This window comes from Tubulanus polymorphus, chromosome 4 (assembly GCF_964204645.1).
Source record: "Tubulanus polymorphus chromosome 4, tnTubPoly1.2, whole genome shotgun sequence".
Taxonomy (NCBI): domain Eukaryota; kingdom Metazoa; phylum Nemertea; class Palaeonemertea; order Tubulaniformes; family Tubulanidae; genus Tubulanus; species Tubulanus polymorphus.
The window spans coordinates 17,254,350-17,280,534 of NC_134028.1; positions in this window are offsets into that span (position 1 = coordinate 17,254,350).

Below are 26,185 nucleotides of genomic sequence, written 5' to 3' on the forward strand. Positions count from 1 at the left end.
CACACTTTTATGTTTAAAACCCTATTGATATCCGCGTGATTATTATTAGGGTTTTCTGACTTTCGTCGAAAACCCTCTTGTAATTCTGTTGATTGTTATTATTATTATTTACATATTTTCCATTTTTTTTCGCACATAAAATTCATCTTCTATCAGATTCGATAACTAACAGCTTCTAATTGAAATGTAGAATTCTGATAGTAATATTACACGCATTCGCTCCGCGTAGATTATATCTATGCACTCTCCGTCCTATTTTAAACTTAAAATTACTTACTGAAAGATAACACCGGATGATAGTGTTCCGCGGTCCCTTTCTCTATTGTCTTTTTCCTCTATTGCAAACTCCGGTCCCTGGCGAGAAAGTCGACCACGAACACAGAAACCCGAAAACCAAGGAATAAAAGGAACTCCGGATTTAAATATGATAATACTCAACTTTTATTCTTCAATTTAAACTTAACTCTCATGACTAAAGCGCCGTGATTACCTTCAAAATGATTTAGAATGCTCGTCTGATACAAGTATAAATGTTTCAGACAAACAACCATTAAGGCGGATAATGTATTATCGTACATAACGAACAATGCGCGTGTTCTCCCAGGACATGCCAAGTAACCTACGTATATAAATCGTTTGATCCTTTTTGGAAGTACAATTCAGCTGCGGATCAATAGTAGCAATCGCGACTCGCCCTGTCCGGTACTCCCACTAACGATAAAAACAGCGTCCTGTCCTGTGGCATGTTGGATAAGGTTTTTGACTCCCAACTGAGAGGTCGAGGGTTCGAATCCTAGTGAAACCATGCATTTAGGTAGGTCACGTAGATGCGCCGGCGCGCAACAATTTGTTTATTAATGAAACAACATGGTGGATGGTTGAAATCATTTTCGGCTTAAATTTATCGCGAGTTTTAGGACTTTAACGACTTTCACGAAACCATGATTTCTAAAATGAGTAAAATTGATTAATTCTATTCGTAAATCAAGTTACGTTGGCTACATTTCCTGAAGATTTCGGGCTCAAATCAACGTGATATGGACAGAAATTGTAGGAATTTTCACACGGAATTTTACTTCCGCGTTCAGTTGACGTTTCGGATCGATGACAACGACAGCGGAGTTTATGTATTTTAAGGTGAGAATCCGTTAACCAGGGAATGTATTAAATGATTTCTTTAATAATATGAGTATGGTAGCAAATGAGTAGGCCTACTCGGTGAAGCAATGGTCATTGTTGGCTACTTACTTAATACCTAGCTTTTTTGGGGGATGCGCCTATAATAGATTTAGGCCCTAAATATAATGGGTAGAGCCAGTCAGTGGAATGCCTTAATAGCAGCTAGTTATGGCCTGGTTTACACTGAATGTGCATGACAATTTATTTTGATTACTTTCTTTCCAGCTATTATTCGTGGAATGAACTGGTCACTACGGCCTTCAATTCCTTTGCGGATTCTTGCAGGAATATCAAACCACAGTGCGCAAATGTATGTTTCAAATTAGGCTTTTACGACATTGACAGCCAAAGACGTAACTTAACACTCTAACTTAAGCGCAACTTCTCAGATGCTGTAAGTACTTGACGTTTTGCGTAATTTTTTTTTTGTAATGCAATATTTGGATTAGTAATCAGTAGTGCTAACGTACATGCAGAATTGGATTCATTGTAATTATGGGATGAAAATTCATGGGCGTCACGAGTCCTGTGACATACCCTTGATATGAAGCTTTTTTAATGTTAATCATTGACTTGTTTAAGAGTAAACTGAATAGCCCTAATTCTTACATTTGATTGCTTAATTACAGATGGAAAGAGGTCAGTTGGCATGAAAATCGACTGTGGCTGACTAATTGGCGCGAGTAACCAAAATGCTTCGATCATCAGGGGTAGACAAATTAGCCGAAGATGAATGAAAACTTCACCTTGATGATCATCAGTTGATTTTGCTGTAATTATTTGCCTGGATATATCCTTCATTTCAAAATCCGTCTTCAGTAGAATTTCTTTCAATAAAATATTTTGAAGATTGAATTTGAATTGATCTTAAAACCATAGAAAGCATTCAGAAATTTAGAAAATCCTTGACTCATAATCAAATTCTGTGAAGTCAGTTAAGGTCTTTTTGGTCGAATCAAGCCGAGGGGTCAGGTGACTAAAACTCAATTCCTCACTGTCTTATAATGCCGAGTACGACGGAGTTTACACACTGAAACACGTTGGGCTGTGTAAGTGTAATTTGGATAAGTCCACAATATAATGACCGCCCTGCCCCGCTGCATCTGAGACGTCAACAAATTAGACTGTATTGCTTCGATGACAAACTGACTCCTACGCAAGATGACCATCCAATTCAAATGTAAATTAAGAAAGAAAACAACAAAACTAGTTGCGTTGATCAACAAAAATAAATCAATAGTTTATTACAATACTTCAATTTCAAAATAAGGATAGCAAAAAAAGTGAACAATAAGTGTGTTTGCCATGCGTCTTTAAATATTTCCCAAGAGTATGTCTTTGTCTGGCCACCACCTGCCTCGACGTCAGACTTTTTCGAGATTTTCGCTAAAAATACGAAACAAGACGAAATTGATGGATGGGAATCATACATGCTACATTCACTTTTACTGCGAACATTGGAAAGAGCTAAAGCAATTTTCTAGGAGGAAAAATTGAGTCAAATGATGTTTCAAAATCTGGACGGGAAAAGTTTTACTGAATTGTATGGCTAATGGCAAATACATGTTTATATTAATAAGGTAAATACCTGTAAAAGGTTGTATAGCAACTTGAATTGAAGGATTAATGCAATAGGTCTCTTATTCTAAAAGACGAGCGAGCCATACTTACTAGATTGGTCATGTGAATCAACATCAAATTTAGAACTATCATCCATTTTTAGTTTTCAATCAAAGACCAACCTATGAAATAAAGTACATATTTTTCTGATAACAACCTGGAATAAATTAAAATAAATCTGAGGAATTCACCAAATTTCTGTATCGAACCCCTAATAGGGCCTATATAACCTAAAGATTGATACTTACATACGACAAATTGACGAAGAAATTTCATTTGACAGTATACAAACTCGCGGACAAACTCCCAAAATGAATCATGTCCTATTCACCTAGAATCAAACAAAATACAACTAAAAAAATTCACAATACAGATTTCGGTTTCGAATCCTTCAAATAGCTGTTTACTTGAATGAAACGAATTATCAAACTACTTCTGCCGACAGCATACCAACTCGCTGACAAACCCCCAAAATGAAACGTGTCATGATAAACATCTGGAATAAAACGTAATAAAGCTACAAAATTTACAAAATGTCGGTTTCGAATCCCTCAAATAGCCTTATACTTACAAATGATGGATTATCAAACAACTGTGAACTCCCACAACGCCACATGTCTTTAATAATCTACAGTGAAAACCTGGAATTAAATGAAATAAATCTTAAAATTCCGATTTGAACCCAACGTAGGCCCTCTCTCTACTTGTGGGCCTAAGATCTTGAAATAGGATAAATAATGTTATGGTGAAAGAGGCATAATGGTTCGGAAAAATTGAATTCAATATGGCTCTTGGCCCGGCAAAGTTTGCTTTTGAAATATCCTTTTTATTAGGCCTAGTTACACACTATAAAAGCAAATGACATTTTGCATCAAACTAAAAGCGGCTTTGTCGAGGAAAAGATTCGTTTGAGTCGTAAAATGTATAGCCTAGAACCAATTTCTTCGTCAAAGCGTGATGCACAATTTTGACTGGGTCTTTTTTCCACGTGGTAGTGGACAGAAAATTTGAATAGGCCTAAATAATAGAATAATCTTTCTTAGGTTTCATGATAAAGATGCAGCATTAACTTAGATTAATGCTTATCTTTTACAATTAGGCTTATGTTTCAAAGGAAAACGCCCGCAGTTGGTCGAACAGGGGTTAGGCATTGATGGTAGGTAGAGGGGCTGTGTGTGTGCTGAAAAAACAGAGATAAAAATGCACGGGAACGAGTTTGTCGAGTGGAGCTTATTATTCCATCAGGGATAGTGTACTATGGCCATGTTATATATCAAAATGTTCCTTATTAGTTCCGCTGCATTGCATCGCTAAAAACAAATTGAGATAGGTTTCCCTGTATTTTTTTTTAAATATTACATCACTTACAACGATAAACGTCCGTCGCCGACTGAAAAATTCGGAATGACAAAAACTTCCGCATTGAGAGCGCCACCGCACCAATTCAAATTCAATTATATGGATCGGAAATACACTCTATGATCTTTAGAACCTGTCTCTGCTGACTAGGAATAAGATATTTCTCAGCACGAAGGGGGCGGGGCGCAGCGTCACCAGGTCCCGCTACGCGAGGAAGCTAGATTTTCAAAGAAATGAGTGCACGCGTACGGCCGTGACCACTTGTTAGTGACGTCATCAAGAAGGATGGCTCCAAGAATCGCCACATCACAGGTTACTGTGAATAAATGGGATTCGACCATTCAAAAATTCGAAATGTACCTTGTTTTGTAAAACAAGTTTATTCATGCCATTATATAAAGCATTTTGTTTGAAACATTCGTTAATAATGTTTGTTGAGTTTAAAGCCAATTGTCGTTGTGTAATTCCATACTGGTCACTGATATCAAAGTTTTAGTTTCTGTTCACATGTTTCGACTTATAAATATCCAACTTGTATGTTCTATCTTTTAATACAGGCCATGTGATTAATTGCGTATCACTCCGTTAGTTTAAAAAGAGAGCACATATTTCGATATTGTTAAATAATTAACTACATTTTTTTCTGTCACATGTTGATTTTTACCCATCACTTATAAAATTCAAATGTACGTGATGTATTCTGTAAGCTATGTAAGCTTGTTCTTAAAAATACACTATGAATTTACAATTTGTACTGACCATAATAGTTTATTTTTCGTAAATAAAATTTATATTTTAATCAAATAATTTCAAAATCTTTTCTATGCCCTCTGCAACAGAAAAGTTACTAAGGACTATTACATATTCAGATGTACGTTGATAATTGATTTCAATCGTCCCTTGAAATAATTATATGAACATTATTTTGAAAAATGAGTAACCCCCAATTTGACTATAACTATAAATTATGTTATGTTAAACCGCAATGGTGTGACTTGACACATCAAATGCGTATCCCGGATTGATATATTTCTATTATCCACTTTTCAAATTATGAATAGCACGCCTGCTCAGAAAACCCGTTATCGCTGCTTTGCAGCTATATTTAGGGTTTTCTGTTACATCACAGAAAACCCTATTAAGATTCGCGTGTTTCTTATTATTATTAGGGTTTTCTGTTACATCACAGAAAACCCTATTGAGATTCGCGTGTTTCTTATTAGGGTTTTCTGTTATTTCACAGAAAACCCTATTGATATCCGCGTAATTAATTATTAGGGTTTTCTGTTATTTCACAGAAAACCCTATTGATATCCGCGTGATTATTATTATTATTATTTTCTTCCACACTATTTTTACCAAAAGAACATAGGCTTTGTTACCTTACCACTGTTTCATATACAATCCATATAATATCGTTCAGCTCACTGAGATCTACAAATAGCCCGCGTGTTTTTTCACGAATCATCGTTACAAAAGCGCTGTCGGGCCGTAAACATCGAAAATTTAGCCCCATTCAATGGGGCGACATGTTTTTCGAGTCGTCATCCCGAAATCAACCCGCAGGCCGACTGTCACTTCGATTATCAATTCAAGTATAAATGAACTAATTTATTGCCGCAGACTTCACATTCAGTCGCGGTCTTCAAACAGTGATTTTAACAATAGCCCATTTTCCTCATCAAATCATATTACCGATACACTGGAAATTTACTACTTTAGATTTTAAAAGCACTGTCGAGCCGTAAACATCGACGAATCGACGTGTGTTACTACATCGTCGTTCCGGGGATCAGCTGCGAGTTTCTCCTCATCATGAGAATCAAATCGAGTACAAATTAATTTATTACTACCAGTGATTTGGCTGCGGGTTTCAAGGAGTTAGTATAACAATACCTATTTTTCTTTACCGAATTAACCGTGTATTTACTAAGATAAATCTTTAGTGTACCGTGGAATCGTAGGCCTAAACTAAACACGCCGAAGAGATATAGCGGAGAAAAGCTGTTATGTCGACGAGGTATCAAAATAAAAGAATATATTACTTAATTCGGCCGCGGGCTTCAACCTCTATATCAATACCATCAATAATCTATATTTCCTACAGTACATACCGATCATTGTCAAATGCACAAGGTATTTACTAAATACAAGTATATAACACACTCCTATCCGTATGGTGGACTCACTTGACATTCGGAGTAAGCGTTCGCTGTGGGGGAAAGGGATCATTCGCTGTGTCGCTTGAAGTGTTTATCGAGTTTGACGCGGCTTTAGGCCTACCGGTACTGAGCTTTACTGTATCAAACAAACACAGTACAATTGTTGCGTTTATTAACGGACTCATTGGATTGAACTTCAAAACAAAATTTACGATATTTAGGTGGGTTGTTAAATTCAATAGGCCTACGACCAATCTGTCCGGATGTTAGGCCTACGCATATACATAGGCCTACATAGGCTAGTAGCCTCTACTAGGTTAAGCGTTCGCTGTAGGGGAAAGGAGATCGTTCGCTGTGTCGCTTGAAGTGTTTATCGAGTTTTAAGCGACCTTAAGGCATTAGTATGGTGGCTGATAAGGGCCATGCGTAAAAAAAACACGTATATGCAAATGAGGGCGACATTATGACAAAACGACAAAACTAAAATAACGCGACAAAACAACAATTTTGGTTTTGTCGCCCGCAACAATTCATTATTTCGGTTTTATCGCCCGCGACAACTCATTATTTTGATTTTATCGCCCGTGACAACTCAATATTTTCGTTTTATCACCCGCGACAATTCATTAGTTTGGTTTTGTCGCCCGCGACAATTCTTTTTCAGTCCACTTGGGACTTTAGTCCCAGCGGGCTATTGCGTTCACTTTTCGTCCGTCCGTCCATAGACGGAATCCAGTGACTTCGGGAAGTTTTGAAGACGCTTCAAGGTAATGTCTTGATATTTGGTTTATACATGTATCTACCGGTACCCTAGACACATCATCAGCCCAAAAACCGGCCCTGTCAGATTCAAGATGGTCGACTGGCAGCCATTGTTGTTTGCCATAATCAGCACTTCTTAAACATTTTCGAAGTTTTCGTGGGAAATTTTGAAGACGCTTTGATCAATTACCTTGATCTTTCGTTTATATTTGAATCTACCAAAGGCCCATCAGCATAAGAAAATTGGGTCGATCTGACTCAAGATGGCCGTCCTATGACCTTTTTAGTGCCCAAAAATGTCAATGTTGAATAGTAGAAAAGCTTAGTTTTTCCTTATTAGATTGGTACCTAGGCATAGTTTGTTACCATGATCCATTGTTAAGTTGTAGTTCATGACATCGTCTATGATTGTGGTGAGTTTTTAAGAACATTAGTTATTCCATATAGTCACCAGGGGGCGCTGAATAGTAGAATGGCTTAGTATTTCCTTATTTAGTAGGCTTAGTATTTCCTTATATTTTGTTACTATGATCAATTGCAAAATTGTATTTCATGACATGTACTACGATTGTGGTGAGTTTTAAGGTCGTTGGGTTTTGCATATGGTCACCAGAGGGCGTTGAATAGTAGAATAACTTAGTATTTCCATATTAAATTGGTAACGAGGCATATTTTATTATCACAATCAATTACAAAATCATAGCTGCTCACATGTTCTATGATTGTGGTGGGTTTCAAGGTCATTGGTTTTTGTATATGGTCACTAGAGGGCGTTATGTATTTAAATTGTTAGATAGTTGAGCATTTGAAACCACTTCCCAAGTGAGCATGGTGTCCCTGGACCCCTAGTTTGGTTTTGTCGCCCGCGACAATTCATTATTTTGGTTTTGTCGCACGCAACAATTCATTATTTTGTTTTTGCCGTCCGCGACAATTCATTATTTTGGTTTTATCGCCCGGGACGATTCAATAATTTGGTTTTAACGCCCGCGACAATTCATTATTGTGGTTTTATCGCCCGCGACAATTCATTATTTTGGTTTTATCGCCCGCGACAATTCATTATTTTTGTTTTGTCACCCGTTACAATTCAATATTTTGGTTTTGTCACCCGCGACAATTCATAATTTTGGTTTTGTCGCCCGTGGTTTTGTCGGAACATTAAGTTTTTTGATCGAACAGTGTGTTAAGGTCGTTTTGGAAATTTACTCGGTCTGGTATATTTTGGATTACTGTGTATGTCATTTGTCAGGAGATTAAACAGAAGACGACTTAGGATACTACCTTGCGTGACTCCACTAGTTAGACCGTCTCATTCCAAGATGAGGCGTACCGTTGATTTCGGTTACAAGTTTCCGTTCAGAGATAACTGCTGAGCCATTTGGGCGACCTATCATTGATACTGTTTCCTAATAGCCTGTTTATTAATGGCTGATGTTGAGCTTTATCAAATGCTTTGTTGAAATCCACCGTTGAACAGGAATCAAGACTGTGCAGAAAACCCGTTATCGCTGCTTTGCAGCTATATTTATTATTATTATTTTCTTCCACACTATTTTTACTAAAAGAACAAAGGCTTTGTTACCTTCCCGCTGTTTTCGATACAATCCGTCTGATATCATTCAGCTCAGTTCGATCTACAAATACCCCGTGCGTATTTTGAAGAATCATCGTTACAAAAGCACTGTCGGGCCGTAAACATCGAAAATTGAGCCCCATTCAAAGAGCCGACATGTTTTTCTAAGTCCTCTTTCCGAAATCTACCGCACGTTTCTTGTCACGTCGATTATCAATTCAAGCATAAATTAACAAATTTATTACCCAAAGATTGCACATTCTGTCGCGGTTTTTAAAAACTAATTTTAACAATAGCCCATTTTCCTCATCAAATCGTATTACCGATATACAGGAAATTTACTACGTTAGATTTTAAAAGCACTGTCGAGCCGTAAACATCGACGAATCGACGTGTGCCACTACATCGTCGTTCCAGGGATCAGCTGCGAGTTTCACCTCATCATGGGAATCAAATCGAGTACAAATTAATTTATTACTACCAGTGATTTGGCTGCGGGCGTCATGCAGTTAGTTTAGCGAGACCTATTTTTCTTTATCAAATTAACCGTGTATTTACTAAGATAAATCATAAGTGTACCGCGGAGTCGTAGGCCTAAACGAAACACGCCGAAGAGATATAGCGGAGAAAAGCTGTTATGTCGACGAGGTATCAAAATAAAAGAATATATTACTTTATTCGGCCGCGGGCTTCAACCTCTATATCAATACCATCAATACTCTATATTTCCAACAGTACATACCGATCATTGTCAAATGCACAAGGTATTTACTAAATACAAGTATATAACACAATCCTTTCCGTATGATGGACTCACACTTGACATTCGGAGTAAGCGTTCGCTGTGGGGGAAAGGAGATCGTTCGCTGTGTCGCTTAAAGTGTTTATCGAGTTTTACGCGACCTTTAGGCTTTAGTATGGTGGCTGATAAGGGCCATGCGTAAAAGAACACGAATAATCAAATGAGGGCGACATTACGACAAAACGACAAAGCGTAAAAAAACACGAATATGCAGATGAGGGCGACATTACGACAAAACGACAAAACTAAAATAACGCGACAAACCAATAATTTTGGTTTTGTCACCCGCGACAAATCAATATTTTGGTTTTGTCGCCCACGAAAATTCAATATTTTGGGTTTATCGCCCGCGACAATTCGTTACTTTGGTTTTATCTCCAGCGACAATTCATTATTTTGGTTTTGTCGCCCTCGACAATTTTTCTTTTTGGTTTTGTCGCCCGAGACAATTCATTATTTTTTTTTAATATTTTGTTTTTGTCGTCCGCGACAATTTTTTTTTGGTTTTGTTGCCCGCGACAATTCAATATTTTGGTTTTGTCGCCCGCGACAATTCTTTTTTTGGTTTTGTCGCCCGCGACAATTCTTTATTTTGGTTTTGTCGCCCGCGACAATTCAATATTTTGTTTTTGTCGCCCGCGACAATTCAATATTTTGGTTTTATCGCCCGCGACAATTCATTACTTTGGTTTTATCTCCAGCGACAATTCATTATTTTGGTTTTGTCGCCCGCGACAATTTTTTTTTTGGTTTTGTTGCCTGCGACAATTCATTATTTTGGTTTAATCGCCCGCGACAATTCAATATTTTGGTTTTATCGCCCGCGATAATTCATTATTTTGGTTTTATCGCCCGCGACAATTCATTATTTTGGTTGTGTCGCCCGAGACAATTCATTATTTTGGTTTTATCGCCAGTGACAATTCATTATTTTGGTTTTATCGCCCACGACAATTCATTAGTTTGGTTTTGTCTCCCGCGACAATTCAATATTTTGGTTTTATCGCCCGCGACAATTCATTACTTTGGTTTTATCTCCAGCAACAATTCATTATTTTGGTTTTGTCGCCCGCGACAATTCATTATTTTGGTTTTATATTTTGTTTTTGTCGCCCGCGACAATTCATTATTTTGGTTTTATTTTTTTTTTGTCACCCGCGAAAATTCATTATTTTGGTTTTATCGTACGTGACAATTAAATATTATGTTTTTGTCGCCCGAGAGAATTCATTATTTTGGTTTTATCGCCCGCGACAATTCATTATTTTGGTTTTGTCGCCCGCGAAAATTCATTATTTTGGTTTTATCGCACGTGAAAATTAAATATTATGTTTTTGTCGCCCGAGAGAATTCATTATTGTGGTTTTATCGCCTGCGACAATTCATAGTTTGGTTTTATCGCCCGCGACAATTCATTAGTTTGGTTTTTTCGCCCGCGACAATTCAATATTTTGGTTTTATCGCCCGCGACAATTCAATATTTTTGTTTTATCGCCCGCGACAATTCATAGCTTGGTTTTATCGCCCCCGACAATTCATTAGTTTGGTTTTGTCGCCCGTGACAATTCAATATTTTCGTTTTATCACCCGCGACAATTCATTAGTTTGGTTTTGTCGCCCGCGACAATTCTTTTTCAGTCCACTTGGGACTTTAGTCCCAGCGGGCTATTGCGTTCACTTTTCGTCCGTCCGTCCATAGACGGAATCCAGTTACTTCGGGAAGTTTTGAAGACGCTTCAAGGTAATGTCTTGATATTTGGTTTATACATGTATCTACCGGTACCCTAGACACATCATCAGCCCAAAAACCGGCCCTGTCAGATTCAAGATGGTCGACTGGCAGCCATTGTTGTTTGCCATAATCAGCACTTCTTAAACATTTTCGAAGTTTTCGTGGGAAATTTTGAAGACGCTTTGATCAATTACCTTGATCTTTCGTTTATATTTGAATCTACCAAAGGCCCATCAGCATAAGAAAATTGGGTCGATCTGACTCAAGATGGCCGTCCTATGACCTTTTTAGTGCCCAAAAATGTCAATGTTGAATAGTACAAAAGCTTAGTTTTTCCTTATTAGATTGGTACCTAGGCATAGTTTGTTACCATGATCCATTGTTAAGTTGTAGTTCATGACATCGTCTATGATTGTGGTGAGTTTTTAAGGACATTAGTTATTCCATATAGTCACCAGGGGGCGCTGAATAGTAGAATGGCTTAGTATTTCCTTATTTAGTAGGCTTAGTATTTCCTTATATTTTGTTACTATGATCAATTGCAAAATTGTATTTCATGACATGTACTACGATTGTGGTGAGTTTTAAGGTCATTGGGTTTTGCATATGGTCACCAGAGGGCGTTGAATAGTAGAATAACTTAGTATTTCCATATTAAATTGGTAACGAGGCATATTTTATTATCACAATCAATTACAAAATCATAGCTGCTCACATGTTCTATGATTGTGGTGGGTTTCAAGGTCATTGGTTTTTGTATATGGTCACTAGAGGGCGTTATGTATTTAAATTGTTAGATAGTTGAGCATTTGAAACCACTTCCCAAGTGAGCATGGTGTCCCTGGACCCCTAGTTTGGTTTTGTCGCCCGCGACAATTCATTATTTTGGTTTTGTCGCACGCAACAATTCATTATTTTGTTTTTGCCGTCCGCGACAATTCATTATTTTGGTTTTATCGCCCGGGACGATTCAATAATTTGGTTTTAACGCCCGCGACAATTCATTATTGTGGTTTTATCGCCCGCGACAATTCATTATTTTGGTTTTATCGCCCGCGACAATTCATTATTTTTGTTTTGTCACCCGTTACAATTCAATATTTTGGTTTTGTTACCCGCGACAATTCATAATTTTGGTTTTGTCGCCCGTGGTTTTGTCGGAACATTAAGTTTTTTGATCGAACAGTGTGTTAAGGTCGTTTTGGAAATTTACTCGGTCTGGTATATTTTGGATTACTGTGTATGTCATTTGTCAGGAGATTAAACAGAAGACGACTTAGGATACTACCTTGCGTGACTCCACTAGTTAGACCGTCTCATTCCAAGATGAGGCGTTCCGTTGATTTCGGTTACAAGTTTCCGTTCAGAGATAACTGCTGAGCCATTTGGGCGACCTATCATTGATACTGTTTCCTAATAGCCTGTTTATTAATGGCTGATGTTGAGCCTTATCAAATGCTTTGTTGAAATCCACCGTTGAACAGGAATCAAGACTGTGCAGAAAACCCGTTATCGCTGCTTTGCAGCTATATTTATTATTATTATTTTCTTCCACACTATTTTTACTAAAAGAACAAAGGCTTTGTTACCTTCCCGCTGTTTTCGATACAATCCGTCTGATATCATTCAGCTCACTTCGATCTACAAATACCCCGTGCGTATTTTGAAGAATCATCGTTACAAAAGCACTGTCGGGCCGTAAACATCGAAAATTGAGCCCCATTCAAAGAGCCGACATGTTTTTCTAAGTCCTCTTTCCGAAATCTACCGCACGTTTCTTGTCACGTCGATTATCAATTCAAGCATAAATTAACAAATTTATTACCCAAAGATTGCACATTCTGTCGCGGTTTTTAAAAACTAATTTTAACAATAGCCCATTTTCCTCATCAAATCGTATTACCGATATACAGGAAATTTACTACGTTAGATTTTAAAAGCACTGTCGAGCCGTAAACATCGACGAATCGACGTGTGCCACTACATCGTCGTTCCAGGGATCAGCTGCGAGTTTCACCTCATCATGGGAATCAAATCGAGTACAAATTAATTTATTACTACCAGTGATTTAGCTGCGGGCGTCATGCAGTTAGTTTAGCGAGACCTATTTTTCTTTATCAAATTAACCGTGTATTTACTAAGATAAATCATAAGTGTACCGGGGAGTCGTAGGCCTAAACGAAACACGCCGAAGAGATATAGCGGAGAAAAGCTGTTATGTCGACGAGGTATCAAAATAAAAGAATATATTACTTTATTCGGCCGCGGGCTTCAACCTCTATATCAATACCATCAATACTCTATATTTCCTACAGTACATACCGATCATTGTCAAATGCACAAGGTATTTACTAAATACAAGTATAAAACACAATCCTTTCCGTATGATGGACTCACACTTGACATTCGGAGTAAGCGTTCGCTGTGGGGGAAAGGAGATCGTTCGCTGTGTCGCTTAAAGTGTTTATCGAGTTTTACGCGACCTTTAGGCTTTAGTATGGTGGCTGATAAGGGCCATGCGTAAAAAACACGAATATGCAAATGAGGGCGACAAAACAACAAAGCGTAAAAAACACGAATATGCAGATGAGGGCGACATTACGACAAAACGACAAAACTAAAATAACGCGACAAAACAATAATTTTGGTTTTGTCGCCCGCGACAATTCATTATTTTGGTTTTATCGCCCGCGACAATTCATTATTTTGGTTTTATCGCCCGCGACAGTTCATTAATTTGGTTTTGTCGCCCGCGACAAATCAATATTTTGGTTTTGTCGCCCACGACAATTCATTATTTTGGTTTTATCGCCCGCGACAATTTTTTTTTGTCGCGGTTTTATCGCCCGCGAAAATTCAATATTTTGGTTTTATCGCCAGCGACAATTCATTATTTTGGTTTTGTCGCCCACGACAATTCAATACTTTGGTTTTATCGCCCGCGACAATTCATTATTTTGGTTTTATCGCCCGCTACAATTCATTATTTTGGTTTTGTCACACGCGACAATTCATTATTTTGGTTTTGTCGCACGCGACAATTCATTATTTTGGTTTTATCGCCCGTGACAATTTTTTTTTGTCGCGGTTTTATCGCCTGCGACAATTCAATATCTTGGTTTTATCGCCAGCGACAATTCATTATTTTGGTTTTATCGCCCGGAAAAATTCATTATTTTGGTTTTATCGTCCGCGACAATTCATTTTTTGGTTTTGTCGCCCGCGACAATTCAATATTTTGGTTTTTTCGCCAGCGACAATTGATTATTTTGGTTTTATCGCCCGCGACAATTGATTATTTTGGTTTTATCGCCCGCGACAATTAATTTTTTTGGTTTTGTCACCCACTTTATTAGCTTTTGAATAATTCGGCCAATTAATAACGTAATAAAGACTTATGCTTTCGCCTATTTTGAAGTCGATCAATCTGATATAGTGTCGAATAGCAAGGTCATTTTGGCAGATTCTTTTTTTTAAAAGTGATATTAAAGCGATCATTCAAGTGATCCTACTCAATGAAAGATCACATATTATTTCTTTTTCTAAAGATGTACGGAAGCTTATATGTCAAAAGCGATAAAGGGCCTCGAGTTGTCGCGTTCCAACTCGACAAGTCGCTATATTTATGTCGACATATCGCGATATACCGCGTCAAGTCGACATGAATATGTCGACATATCGTGACGTTTTCACGACAAATTTCGCTTTTTCGCCCATTTTCCACGGGACAAGCCGTCATTTAAAGACACGTCGAAATGTAAGATGAGGACGCCAGTGATATGGCGACTGAGTTTCAAGTCGTCATGAATATGTCGAATTGTTGCGAGGAAAATGGTTGAGAAAACGAAATATGTCGTCAAAACGTCACAATATGTCGACATATTCATGTCGACTTGAAGCGGTATATCGCGATATGTAGACATAAATATGGCGACTTTGTCGAGTTGGAACGCGACAACTCGAGGCCCTTTATCGCTTCCGTACTTCCGTATATATGGGACCCGTACAAAACCGTCGCGACCTTTTATCACGACGAAATTATGTCGAACAAACGTGATATATCGCGATTTATCGACATAATTAAGTCGATATATCGTGTTAATATCACGATAAATCGTTAAACGGATCACGCCTTTCAACAATGTCGACGTCTGTATCTCAACATAACCGCGTACCATCGACATAATTATCACTCCTTTAGCTAAAATGTCGTGATACGTATGGCAATTTATTTAGAAAATATCGCAAAAAGTCGACATCAAAATCACGACATTTTAAATAAGGTCATCCTAGTTACATCGATATATTGAGATAGTTAACCTAATTTCAATAAGGGGACGCATACTTAATGATGTTTAATGTTAGATGAATATGAAAGAAGAAATGAAGTTGGCAGAAAAATTAAAATGACTTTATCATCACCAGAATCTGGTGGACATATTGGATGTTGGGGTTCATGTAGAATGACCCCAAATGCTGGGGCACAATAATAGTGTTCGGTACATGGTCGATGAACTAAATAGGTCATTCGCATCAATACTTTGTCACAATTGATTTGCGGTATATTTTGGATTACTGTGTATGTCATTTGTCAGGACATTAAACAGTAGACGGCTTAGGATACTACCTAGCGTGACTCCACTAGTTAGACCGACTTATTCCAAGATGAGGCGTTCCGTTGATTTTGGCTATAAGTTTTCGTTCAGAGATAACTGCTGGGCCATTTGGGCGACCTATCATTGATACTGTTTCCTAATAGCCTGTTCAGTTAGTAATGGCTGATGTTGTGCCTTATCAAATGCTTTGTCAAAATCCACCGATGAACAGGATTCTAAGACAGCAGAAAACCCGTTATCGCTGCTTTGCAGCTATATTTTTACTTATATTTTTATTCGAAATCTGTTAAAATATGAATTATTTCTCACACTTTACCTCACACTTTTGTAATTAACATATAATTGATTTTAAAATAAATGAAATTCATGTAAATAATGTATAATAATTTATATGAAATTATTAAGAGTAATAGGGAATCGAGGCTTTCATGCTAGAGGGAGAGGGGTTGAGTGAGCTCGACCTCCGACCTCATTATCTGAAACCCCCAATTTCCTATTACTACAACCAATTTTCGTCCCACGATCGACCTCGATGTTGTGTCGGAGAAATTTGCAAGGCGTATCGGTACACGATTGTCTTTAAGGGTAACAAGGGACTTCCCTGTGCAAAACTCCGTTCTCTTCCTGCTTTCGATGATTCCTGTGGTGAAATTGTTTTGGGACAAACTATGTTTAAAGTACCCCTCTACAATTATTTCAGACCCAGCGGGGACCTAAGTGCTCCGAGACAGGAAGACGCGACACGCTTTCGGTTTTTGATTTTGTTGTCGTAATGGTATCTCTGAGTTCCCGAGCTGTAGTATGCGTTGTTCGAAATCTACCTTAGTAATAGGGATAATAGGCTTTCAGATCAAAGGTCGAAGGGTCGAGCTCGTAAAAAAATGAAAATAACAATAATTAACAGTTGAATTAGTCGCGCACACTCCTAATTCAACTGTAAATTATTGTTATTTTCATTTTTTACTGACTCGCCCCTTCAACCTTTAACCTGAAAGCCTATTATCCCTATTACTCTTAAAATAATCATGTAAATGAATAACATTTAAATTGACAGATTATTCAATATAAAAGTGTGAGCTCTTATAGAATAGATATATAGATATATTTACAACATTATTTCAATATTTATATTTGTATGAGTTAGATTTTTTAACATTAAAAGTTTTAGTAAAGTGTGATTGAAATAATACATGATATAAATCATTGAACTTCTAAAATCAATTTAGTAAAAAAATATGTATAATAAATGGAACCAGAACAACCACAAACTATCAATATAAAAAATAACGCTGGTGTTATAAATATATACTACAAGAAGTGTTCTAAGTGTGAAATAGATAAATTAGCTATAACAGATTTAGTAAGCGTAAGATTAGCAAAGATGGTTTTCAATATTGTTGTAAAACTTGCACTTAACTATATACCAAACAATATCGAGAAGATAATAGAGAAGCTTACAATGATTATATGACAGAATATATGAGAGATAGATATCAAACAGATCTTAATTTTAGATTGAAACAATGCTTAAGATCTAGATTAACACAATTATTCAACAAAGAAACACATTCAGAAACACTATCTAATTTATTGGGTTGTTCAGATGAATTTCTCAAATCATGGATTATATTTCAATTCGATGATAAAATGAATATAGATAATCATGGTGAATACTTTCATATTGATCACGTTTGTCGATTTCTAAATTTGACATGAATCATGAATACAATAATAAACTTATTTGGAGTTGGAACAAATTTAAGACCATTAGAAAAGAAGGAAAACATAATTAAATCTAATAAACTAGATATACAGTTATATTTAGATCAACTGGATAAAGCAAGGACATTTGTTGAATTATGGAACTCAACACATAATGAAAATACGTTGAAGCTTGAGCGCTTAGAAAACCGGTTACTCTCGATCTATGTCAAACCGCCTATATGTAATTGTATTAGGTTGTTTACAAAAACATCTGTCGCACGTTATATTCAGTTGAATGGGGTGTATCTCATTTGAATATTGATCGACTGTGCTATTTCAGTTGAAAAGGATTAATCAATAACATTACAAAGGAACATCTGTTGCACAGACAGTGTTTAGCTAGTGAATAACTGGCAGTTATAAACGCGCAGCACATAAGCATAGGAACGTATAGGATATTCTCTCTATAAACACAATTTTAGGAGTTTACAGTTATAAATGTAAGTACTGTTTTTATTGTTATTAAGGCGTTGGGAAACGTTAAACATGTAAAACTTATTCTGGTAAGATGCGTCACAAATGGTTATGTTTAAGTGCTGTAATTAATATTTTACAACTACAACTTCAAGTTAGTTTTATTCTACGTTAGATATTTATCTTTTAGATAACAAAATGAAGGCCATTGAATCAAGAAAGTGAAGATAGATGGATGTGGAATCAGAAATTATGGATATTTCAACTCATGAGACTGTAGCAGTTTAGCCATACTGTATAGGCTTTCAATGCATTACGTTTGCCGGAATTTCAATTGCGTCATTCAGCTGTTGTTAATGTCACGCACAGTGACAGATGTTCTATTATACTTTATTGATTCCTACATTCCACGCATACCTTACCGCGCATTTCATGCGCGGCTTGGAATGTGGAAATCGATAATGATTGTAGAATAAAATATATGTGTTTATGAAATAGTATTTCCACCAGTCGTTTCTTTGAATTTATTTTCAGTTTTAGGATTTATTATCGAGAATCCGAAATGACTTATCTGGACCGTTATAATTACTGCTCCTAATAGATAGACAATAGTAGTGAGATGGTGCCGTACGGCACCCACATGGTGATATTAAATCCTAATTTAAATAAAATATAATAAAAAAACAATAACTTCAACTAGCTAGTGAATTCTATTATATTTTCAATATTTTCTTTTCAAAAGAGAATACTTTATATTTTGAATAGATTCAAATAGAAATTCTTTAAATTCAAATAGCTAGTATCAGTAGTCAATACTAGAATTCTTTAACTTTAACTATCTAGTATCAGAATACTTATAATATTTTTCGTATTAAATTTCTCTAATATAAATGTCAAAGAAATTGAGTAACAATAGTATTGATATTGAAAAAACATTAGATGATTTGGGCATAAGTGATAATAAAGATACAGTTGTTTCTAATTCTATTCAAGTTAATAACAATATTGATTATGAATACTATTTATATTGTAAGCATCATCTTCAATTATTAATTGCTGGCGGGAAATCTAAGGATTTCTTGGGAAAAATTTTAACTTATCAAGAACTGGATGCTATGAAACCCGATAAAGTAATAAAATATTTTAAGATTTATGAAGAGGCAAGATTGGCCCGAATAAATGATTCTATTTCAGATGGTATTGTCAAATGTTATTCTAAGTTATGTAACCAGTTAATACCAATTGATGATGAAAATAAATTATATAGTGATTTGAAAAATGACTACTTAGTTATGATTGAATTAAAAAAATGGGTTGGTTATGCTTCATTTCAATTAGGATCGGTTATGACATTAATTTCTACTGGCGTCATAACATTTTCGAACATCAAACCTATGGAATATAAATCAGGTAAGAACGAAACAGATGTACTACAACCAAACGTCGAAACAGAAAATGAATCAGAACAAAAATTAACTAAAATAAATGAGTGATAGCGTTAAGAAAAAGGCTAGATCCGAGAAACAAATTAAATGGGCAAGAGAATTAGGTAAAAGATCTTCAGAATTAAAAAAAGCTAAGAAAAAGAAATTAACTGATATAAATGAATCACAGACTTTATCTGATATTGATTCAAATAATAATCCATCTAATTCTTCTAATGCTGGAAGTAATTATAAATTATATATTACAATTGGATTAGCAACAGTTATTATATTATCCGGTGTAATATATAAATCAAAATTCAAATCTGGTGATAAAGATGATTCCAATGACAATAAACCTATCATACCAGAAAATAAGTCAAATCATAAAGTCATTGAAACTAAATCTAAATTATTATTAATGGATTAAAAGAAGATGAAAAAAGAACAATATTTAAGAGAGTTATATTATAACCCAGAGAGTGAAGTATCATATTCTAACGTTTCAGAATTATGGAATAAAATTAATCTGATAATGAAAATGGTGATATAAAATATAGTGAACTAAGATTATGGTTACAAAATCAACCAACATACCAAATCCATAAGAAAATGGATGAAACTTATTTAACAAGAAAAGTTATGGTTTCATATATTGATCAACAATGGTAAGCAGATTTAATTGACATGAAGAACTTAGAAGAACACAACACAGGATATTTCTGGATATTAAATGTTATAGATATATTCAGTAGATACGCATGGTCAATTCCAATCAAAAATAAAACTGGTATAGAAGTGACAAATGCTTTTAAGAATATATTTGAAGAAACTATTCCAGATGAGATACAATTTGATGAAGGTGAGGAATTTTATAACAAACATTTTAAAAAACTATTATCTGATAACGATGTAGATTATTTTTCAACACACTCAGATAAAAAAGCATCTATTATAGAAAGATTTAATAAAACATTGAAAACTAGAATGTGGAAATATTTTACTGCTAATGAAACATATAAATATATCGATGTGTTAGATGATTTAGTGAAAGGTTATAATAATTCTAAACATAGTTCTATAAATATGAAACCTATACAAGCTAGAAAAGAAGATAATTCAGAAATAGTTTGGAATAATTTATATGGAGCGTTTGTTACACATGATTTCGGTGAACCTAAATTTAAAATAGGAGAACACGTAAGAATATCTAAATATAGAAAAACATTTTATAAAGGTTATACCCCTAATTTTACAGAAGAAATATTCAAGATTAAAAAGATAATATTAACTAAACCTTTTGTTTATAAACTAGAAGATCTAAAAGATGAAGAAATATTAGGTTATTTTATGAACAAGAATTATCACTTGTACCAAATCCAGATGAAATAGAATACAAAATAGAAAAAGTATTGAAAACAAAAACTCTTAAAGGAAAAAAGTATTCTTTGGTGAAATATAAAGGATATGATGATAAATTTAATGAATGGATTTTATCTAGTAAAATTAAAAGAATAAATGAATAAAGATTTATTTATATTTGAACCGAATAATATGTTAATAACTGGTGTAACCAATTGTGGTAAAACACATTTCATATTAGATTTGTTAGAAACTATTTATAAGAATCATTTTGATAATATAATATTATTCTGTCCTACTTATGAAATGAATAAAACATATAATAGAGATATAGTTAAGATAAAAAAGTTTATTATATTAAATCCTAAAACAGTAAAAGAAAATTTAGATAATTGTATTAAAATAGCAATTGATACTTATAAAGGATCAAATACATTATTCATTGTAGATGATTGCGCAAATTTACATTATTCAAAAGTTAGAGAAAGTGAGTTATGTTATCTAGCTTTCTCTGGAAGACATTTTGGGATAACAACATGGGATTTAAATCAAAAATATAATTCAATTGTTGAAGACTTTAGGGAGAATATAAGATTTCTAGTTTTATTTTATAACAAAGATAAAAAATCTATGCAACAATCATTGGAAGAAAATCAAATTATACCTACTGAATTACATGATGAATATATGAATAAATTAAAGAATAATAAAGGTTCAAAATTATTACTGAGATTACAATTTCCCTATGAATACAAATTTACAAAATAACTATTTGTATACCTATGTATTAGATACCCTAATACCTGATACCCTATTAGATACCTTAAATACTTAAAACCCCCTTTTTTAAAATAAATATTTTTTATACAATTTTCAACCAATTTATTTTTATTTTTTCAACTAATATATGAATAAGTTTGAAAATAATAAAGGTTATTTATTATTACTGAGGTTTCAATATAAATTTAAAAAAGAAATATAATTTAAGGTATTTTCAAATAATATGTATTAGATATGTATTAGATATGTATTAGATACCCTATTAGATACCTTAAATACTTAAAACCCCTTTTTTATTTACTATTATTTTATACAATTTTCAACTAATATTATTATTTGAGTTAAATATAATTAATATCTTAATCACTTTCATCATCACTCTCCAATTCACTATCAGACCCTAACAATTTATTCAAATTCTCTACCGAATTTTCTTCTTCAAATTCTCTATTATTTTTATACTTATTCTTCACCTTTTTTACCGCATCATCAATAGTTGTTTCATTGTTATGCTTATTCATCCAATCAAATTTATCATTATTTTCTACTTTATGTTTCATAGAATCTTTATTAGTCTTTGCTCCTAATATTTCATTTACAGTGTTTGATCCTAATATTTCATTAGCATCGGTTAGATCTAATTCATCTTTATTAGGTGTTGCTAATAATAAATCTTCATATATTTTTTCACCATTTACTTTTTGATTTGAAACAAGCTTTGTAACATATCTAAATGGGTGTTCTATAAATTCTTTTAACCAACACGTTCTATAACATTATTTATATGTACCCTTGTATTCATATGTTTATTCCAATTTGATGTAGCGTTTGAAAATCCACTTTTACAATATCCACAATAATTTCTATTTTCACTAACATTTAATATTATTTCATTATTAGATGTAGAAGGTATTACATTATTAGATGTAGAAGGTATTACATTATTAGATGTAGAAGGCATTACATTATTAGATGTAGAAGGTATTACATTATTAGTTGTAGTAGGTATTACATTATTAGATGTAGAAGGTATTACATTATTAGATGTAGTAGGTATTACATTATTAGATGTAGTAGGTATTACATTATTATCAATTACATTACTTAAATTATCAACAACTTCACTTTTATTATTATCGATTTCTATTAGTTTAGTTTTATAAATTTTGAAAATAGGATCAAATATCAAAGCTATATTACAAGGTATTACATAATATAAACCATCATTATTTTCATGTGTATCGATATATGGAATATGTTTATATACTTTACCTTCTATTTATTATATAAATTTTTATTAAAGTTAAAATTTTAATACATAACACTATTTAATTGAGAATTTACAATATTTAATTGCGCGTCAGATATAATATAAATGTGCATTTTAAAATTTTTGATTCCTTTATTCTTTGTCATGAATAATTGTATTCCATCTTTAGTGTTTTGTAATTTTTTATCCAGAACCATGTAATGAATTATCCTCTGTTGTTCTAAAATCTAACCATAATGCATATTTATTACCGGTATAATAATCAATTTGATTAATGTTACAATTTTCAGATGATTTCACTTTTTCATTCATAAAATGTTTTCTAATTTCTGGCCATTGATCAATCATTCTCATTCCTTGACAAAATATTTTATTTGCTATTCCTTCGATAGTTAACATCCTGTTGTTGCACAATAAACAGCAAAATTTAATTGGTTCTGCCAATACTTCATATTAGATTTTAATAACCATTGTTTTGCCTCATTTAAATTTTTGAAATTAATTGTATACACATGAAATATATTTTCCATCTTTACATGAAAATTATTACTTTCAGTAACATAAATATATATATATCAATTAATGAATTTAAAACTTCATTTCTATATGTAATATCTTTATTAAAATCTATTGCTGGAATATTATATTTAATTGATTTATTATATTGGAAAGCTTTTGGAAAACTATCTGCCATTTATATAATTACAAAATTAATAATCAACTAATTCTTTTAATAATTTATCTTGCTCTTCAACTGTTATATGACCATTTAAACTTATTATATAATTTAGTGTATTCTTCAATTTATTAATTTCTTTTATATTAGTTTTAATTTTTTCCTTATTACTTTTTATATTTAATTTTGAACTTATACCAGTTAAAACACTTGAACTTAATCCTAATACACCAATTGATATAGCTAAAGGTGTTAATGGACTGAATATTGCTAGAAATGTTATTACAGAACTAATTGTAACCGAACCACTTATAATCAAATAATATATAATTTTACTTTTTAAATATTTTTTTCTTTTTTTATCTTTAAGTCACTTTCAAATTCTAATATTTGTTTTTCTAAATATATTTTTAATTTAGTTTTATTTATATCATGAGGAATAATATCAATATTATCAACTTTATCTTCCATTTATTTAGCAAAAAAAAAATTACTGATTAGTAAATTTATATGCTACAAATATAACAATAACTGTTCCACCTAAAATCCAAATTATTTCATATTTCTGTTGTTCTTTACTTGGGGTATAATAATCTGATAAATTAGGTTTGTATAGATGTAATTTTTCTTTATTGGTTACCGCGTTATATAAACTCATTGCATCATCAACTGATTGAAAATCTCTATGTGAAATCTTCTGATCATATAATTCCTTGTTAATATAATCCATATAGTTTTGTCTCTTTTCTCTATATTCTTCAGCTGCTTTATTATATTTCTCTAATGCTAAGTTATGTCTTTTCTGTTCTGTTAATGATCCATTTTTATCAATATGTTTAAATAAATAACCACCACCAGTAAATGCTAAAGCGTTAACAATTGCCGATCCTATAATAGTTATAACTGCTGAAGCCATTTATTTAGTAAAATAATTATGCATTTATATGGGAGGAATATATTTTTGTTTTTCTAAATAATCAATAGTTAAATTAGATAAAGTAACGGCTAACGTTAATTTTAAAATATCATTTATATCAAATCTATCAACATTAACTCTTCCCATTTTAAATACTTTTTTTAATACCATTGAATAACCAACAGTTCCAACTGATAGTAATGCTCCATTATATAATCCAGTTATTATCCACTTATTATCACTCATTTATTTATAAAAAAAATTACTATCATCAAAATATTTAGTTATCTTATTTATGATTAATTCAACATTTATTTCATTACTAGTTTCATTTGTATATATTTCAATTATTATTTTTTTAATATCATCGATGATAAAATCTTCATCTAATTCATAAAATCGTAAAGATTCTCTAATTAAATTAGTAATCTTTTCTACATTTAAACTTTCTTTATCTATTGTTGTTTCATACTCAAATGTTGTTTCATTAGAAAATGTAATGTTTTTGATATGTGTAATTACATCATTAACGTTAAATTTCATTTCTTTCTCACGTTTAAAATCAAACCCAAAACATATACTCGGTCCAACAGTTATATTCATTTATATAATGAAAAAATTACTCTTTACATCTTATCACTAATTCATATATCACAGGAAAGTTATTCAAATCAATTAAATATCCATTATGATTTCTAATTTCTAATTTAAAATTATAAAATTTAGGAATACAAGGTTTAAAATCACATTCTGTTAAATTATAATTTATTTGAGTTCCAAATTGTTTAACATTTTTTAGCGGTAAAATATTTAGTATACTAGAACTTGAAATTGTTTCTTTAGTTGCTTCGAAAGTTTTTGTAGGCTCGATTAAATTGCAATAAATATAAAAGTGTGTAAAAGGTATTATATTTGAATTACCGTCTATGTTCCCTGTAACAGTATCTGGTGCAATTCCTAGCAATTTAGCTAATGGTTTTTTTTACCATAAATGCATGTTGACTTTCATCATATACCTTTATTTTAATTTTATTTATGCTATCACTATTTATAAATCTAATTAAAAATGTATCATCTTTTCTAATTTTCAACCGTGCTCTTCGATTAATTTCTTGAGCTAATGTTTCTAAATTATATAATCCTGGTTTTAAAATTATATGAAACCATTTATCTACATTTCCAATATGAATTAAAAAAGTATTATCTTCAATAGTTTTATCCGTTATATTATAAAAAGAATTACATAAACTTATATTAACTAATTTTAAATCTACACAATTCTTAAATTCTCTATCTAATTGAACTAGTAAATTATGAGATTTATAATTAGTGAGTTTTCTTGAATCAACAAATATTCTGTATTCTTTTAATTCCGCCATTTATTTTACATATTTTCTTATTCGAAATCTATTTCATGGTGCCCCTTTTCATTCTTACCTTTGTATACGAAATAGAAATCACCAGAACATAATTCTTCTAGATCTTCACTTGATAATCTATGAAATCTATCCGGTAAATATGTTCTGAATTTATATGTATTTCCTTTTAATCCTTCATATTCTAAGTGTATAACTAATTTATCTCCATATTTGTTAGTAACTCTATCAATATTTGTAATTAGATATTCATTATGGATTATTAATTCTTTTAACTTCTTAAATTTATAATCTACTGATTTGACGTTTGAAGTATCTTTTATTCTATCTAGAAATAATTTGTTGTTCTCACTGTGTGCTTGTTTACTCTCCATTTTAATAACATATTTTTATTA